Below are 5048 nucleotides of genomic sequence, written 5' to 3' on the forward strand. Positions count from 1 at the left end.
CGACAGGGACCCCCTGCGTACTTCACAAGATTTCAAATATCCGTCCCGTTGTCGCCTCCTATACTAGTTCCACTGTTTGATCCGTCGCTATAATTTTTTATTCGTCTAACAAGAGTGAATGAAAGTGATAAATGCATGCGCATTTAATGAAGTATTGCAAAGTAAGCACGGTTATGCATTCGTTATTGGTAGTGGCTCTTCCGCCGCCATGTTGAATTTTGATCAATGACTGAGCAAGGCCTCCCCCTTCAACTTAGTTTGTCGATTTACCCTTCACCGAGAGGGCGAGGGGGAAAGGTTTGGTCGGGACTGAACGGTACACCAATAAAAACCGGTTATAAGCGCATTGGCAGGAAGATGACCGCTAGTCATTAAGTATAACTGACTGGATTCCCAGAGAAGGCAAGCGCGTTAGGGGGAGACAGAAGGTTAGGTGGGCAGATGAGATCAGGAAGTTTGCGGGTATAAAGTGGCAGCAGCAAGCACAGGACCGAGTTGACTGGCGGAACAAGGGAGAGGCCTGTGTCCTGCAGTGGACGTAGTCATGATGATGATGATGATGATCATGATAACGATAACAAGCAGGGCGCAAACTCGCTCACTCGGCTCAAGAACCGGCGCTTACCTTCACTGAGCCACGGACCACTTGCTAAGAGCAGCTCATGAGACTTGGCTCACTCTTGAATGACCCATCTCTAACCGGAAATGGACGCTTAGAAAAAAAAATGCTATGTCTTATCTTCGCCTTCCGCCTTTATGTGATTATTCGCGCTATTTAGTGGGATAGATACGACAGATGTCGGCTCCCGCTAGTGCACTGGGTTACAAGGAGTGAGTATGAGCTGCTTTGAAAACACCTAATGCTCTACCGTAGCTGAATGTCGCTTGAGAATCGTAGGACTCCTCTGGACTGTATGATGCGTGTTTTTCTCGGCTGCAGGTTTATGTACGATTGGTTTCCCTCATATTTTTTATTAGGTCACCGAGTCATACCTTCCATAAAACTTCGCTAAGGTTAGACTGACAGCGATGTGAGAGTCGCCGAAAAAAATTTACAGATTCTTTAAGTTTCATGCCTAAAATCGTCGGCACCAAAGTGTCTCTGTATGGTAAATTCAACTGTCTGAAACTTTCGAGCAGCGCTGTATATCGCGAAAATAATCGTTTGTTGCATGGAACATGTTGCAAGTTCTCTGCGGGAGGCTCAGTGGTGGCTGCGGGTGGAGCTGACGCCGTTTCTCAGGTCATAGCGGTCCTATAGAAGCGTAGTCGTGCGCCGCCATGCAGACCACCTGGATGTGGGTCACGGTCAGTCATCACGTGGTTCTTCGATTTCGGGTTGGTCAGCCATATGCCTCACGCTTTTGAGTTATCGTGTAAGTGAAGTGACACGTGCGACGACGTCTGTTCGTGCATGAAGCCCTAAACAATGCATGCAGTACGTGGTGCGTGAGTTCTCGGAGTGGTTTCTTTCGGAAAAAAATCTCGCTAAATGTTCACTTTGATGCAAAACTCATTTCCCGTGTCTTAAGGGCTCGCAAGGTGTCGCTCCTGAAACGACAACGCGGAACCGCCGGATGCAGCACGCACCAACTAGGTGTTGTTATAGATGACATCAGCATAAGAAGAGTAGATCATACATGTCTAAGAAGAGTAGACCTGCATGCATGATTATCGTGGCCAAGTGTCCACGCTCGATAACCTTATCGAGGCTTTGCCTGGACATGCGACCACGCAGTTCTACACGTGGCTGAGTTGGTGCGTGTGGCTACAGGTGGGGTTGCGTTGTCTTTGTGACGTCAGCCTATGAAGAGAAGACGTGCGTGGACGATTATCGTGGCAAAGCGTTCATGCTCGATAACCTTATCGAGGCTTTGTATCTACGAGCGTCGATGCGGTTCTACTCTTCTGAGGCTGACATCACAAAGTTAGTTCGCGTGGCAGCCGGCGGTTCCACGCTGTCTAGGTGATATGCAGTTTACCGTAATCATAGATCCAGCAGTTTACCGTAATCATAACGTGCATGTTGGCTTAAACAAACAAATGTGACATTAGACTTCTCAAAGAGAGGATGTCCTTTCGCTCCAAGCCTTGTCGCCGAGCTGCTCTTTTGTTGACGTATTGCAGTTGTACCTGCTAAAACATGGTCTTATACATATATCTGCGTCGTTGCCTCGCCACTAAGGGCCGCTTGCTTCGTACCATCAAGTTAATTTATCGATGTGATAACGGCCTTACGATGGAACGCTTTTTCTTAGGAACGTTACAGCGCAGTGAGCCCGCACAGACGGCGACAAAGAAATCTAGCGCGAGACATAGCGCTGAGATGCGCCATTGAGCACTGTTATGGCAACTCGTTATTAGGAAGGCTATCGCCGGGGCAGATTTCAAGGACCGGCTGACGTATCGACCTCCCGAAACTCACCGTGACAACAGGGATGATTTGCGATTATGTCTTTATAAAGCGAATGCTTGTTGTGATGCAAACACTGCATGAAAGTCCACTTAAAGAACGAAATAGTGTGCGCGATTATTTGTTGTTTAGGCGAAAGCATTACATACCTAACCATACGCGAGAAGTGGCCGGCGGGGGCGTCAGCAGCAAGTGATTGTAGGAAAATGTGATGACGGCTGTTATCATGATGCCACAGATCGATGAAATGACATCATGACCCCGCTTTGACGTCACATCACGTGACGTCACAGGATGTCATCATCACACGGCATCACGTATATACCACGGAAGCCCATAATGCCAGAGGCACTGCAGATTCACGTCAGATGAAGAAAGGTTGCAATACCTGCGATCTCGGAGTCAAGGAGAAAGCATGGTATTTAAGGGCCCAAAGTCTTTCGCGGGGGATCAACACAGTAGACTGCGACGAAAGAACGTGACGACGAAGATAGCTCTCGCCTCCTAGCCGAATTTACATAGCCGATTACATAAAGGACCGTGCATAGCTCCTTAAGATGTGAAGCAGCTCGGAGCTCTGTCCGTCTCTCGGTGACCGTCCGCTCTCCCACTCGCATGCGCAAACTCTCCCGCTCTCCTGGCGTGAGCGTGAGGATGTGTGAGAACCTGCCTCCGCTTCGTTTCTTTTCTCCCGTTTATCTCTCCGCCGCAGCTGGGGGCTCGTATACTATTCTGTGCTCGCTCGCGCCGTGGCACTCTCCTAGCAACGCTGGGTGTTCACTTTGCGGGCAGACACATGGTAGTACACATGAAGGGGAGGTGGATAACATGAGCGGTACACAAGAGATACGCAACTTTACACATAAATTAAACATACACGGAAAGATATGAATGGAAACAACAAGTGGAAACATAACTGAAAACCAGCGCTGCTTCGCATCCCCACATGGTTCCCTTTAGTGAGAGATGGCTTTATTTTTTTCTCCTTTCTTTTCGCGTCGTCTATTGGCTTTAAACGCGTACACACAACCGATGATTCGCAGCTCGGTCGGAGCAGCTGGGCTCGCTAAATGGAGCCCGTCTCCCTGAAGACCGCCTTGGACGCTCACCGACCCAGCGAAGCTGTGTCCGGCGACCGTCGCATCGTGGGCCTCGAGTTCCTCACTCCGGAGCAGCTGTTCTTCGTGGCCGCGTGCTTCACGCGTTGCGTAGGCGACAGTGCGTGCGATGGCGGCGGCGGCGGCGGTGGTGGTGGTGGTAAAAAACATTTATTTCAGAAAAAGTCTACTAGAGAGTGCCGACGTGGCCCATCGGCGACGCCACCTTCCGGCCCGTCGAGCAGTTGGCCGACGTGTTCTGGTGCCCGTCCGAGTCGCCCATGAATCTGGCCGAGAAGTGCGCTCTCCTGTGACGCAAACCAGTCTACACCCACGACCGTGAAGCACTGCGCCGTTGAACATGGTTGATTATGATTTGTTATTATAGGGACTCATAACAAACGTTAACTTTCATAACCGCATATTTATAGCATGTTCAAGTGGTGGGTGCTTTGGGCCTTGAAGAACCATGGTGCTTTTAAACGTTTTTTGTAATATTCGTCAGGTTTTCGGAGTGGTGGACATTTAACACACGTGTGTTCGTTGTACGCATCGCGCCTTCCAGAAATAAGACGCTCTTAAGCATTTTTTTTTTCGTAACATTTGCCATGTTTTTCAGAGTGGTGGACGCCGTAGTGTGGCGTTGTCGCTCTGGGACGAGACGTGTCTTATTTTATATATCTAGAACATAAGATTGCAAGGTTCTGTTCGTGGACTTTTATTTGCCGGGCCTTTATGCATTTTCCGACTAAACCGCATTTAATTAATACTCAAATTGAACAAGAGTATTATTGTCGCACCAATGTGTTGTGCCCTAAGGTCGTTTCGGGAAATTGTTTGCGCTAAACATTTGCATAGGGAAGAATTTGCGTCCCTTTTTCATGAATTTCTTGCATAAAACAATAACTTGCTCACATTTTTCCTAATACGTTGCGCAAACGCAGCAGCTTCACAACATAAGCGTTTTCATAATAATCAAAACACCGCTACAGAACTCATGAATATATTATTGTTTGAGACTAGTGTTCAATGACCGTTTGTTCCGCTACTAAGTATCGTGGTGGGTCTTCAACTATGTATAGTAAGCGCCTTCTTAAAGGAAAAGATCGTCGGCAGACGCCCGATTGGATTCTTGAAACGGTATATGGTCAGGACTTTGCTGGACTACAGTCATGAACTTTTGCGGCTATAGAGGTCGTCGCGAGCGGTGTGCTATTGATTATCACTAGAATTCTTTCTGACGGCATTCGCAGAGTTTAAATTATAAATAATACTATTCGGGGTTGGTTGGCGCAAAACCGAGATATGAATACGAGAGACACCGTATTGGAGGGATCCGAAAATTAGAACAATCTAATGTTCCTTAACGTGTATGGACTGTGCACAGTACACAGTCCTCTACCATTCCGCCTTCATCAAAATGTGACTGCCACGGCTGGAATCGAACCCTTCGGGTCAGCATCCGAGCACCCTCACCATCTCGCCAATTTTTGAATGGTTCGGGAGAAGCAGAGAAATGTCAGCAAAGTCGAGTGGCA

Source organism: Rhipicephalus microplus, chromosome 10 (genome assembly GCF_043290135.1).
Source record: "Rhipicephalus microplus isolate Deutch F79 chromosome 10, USDA_Rmic, whole genome shotgun sequence".
NCBI classification, from domain to species: Eukaryota; Metazoa; Arthropoda; class Arachnida; order Ixodida; family Ixodidae; genus Rhipicephalus; species Rhipicephalus microplus.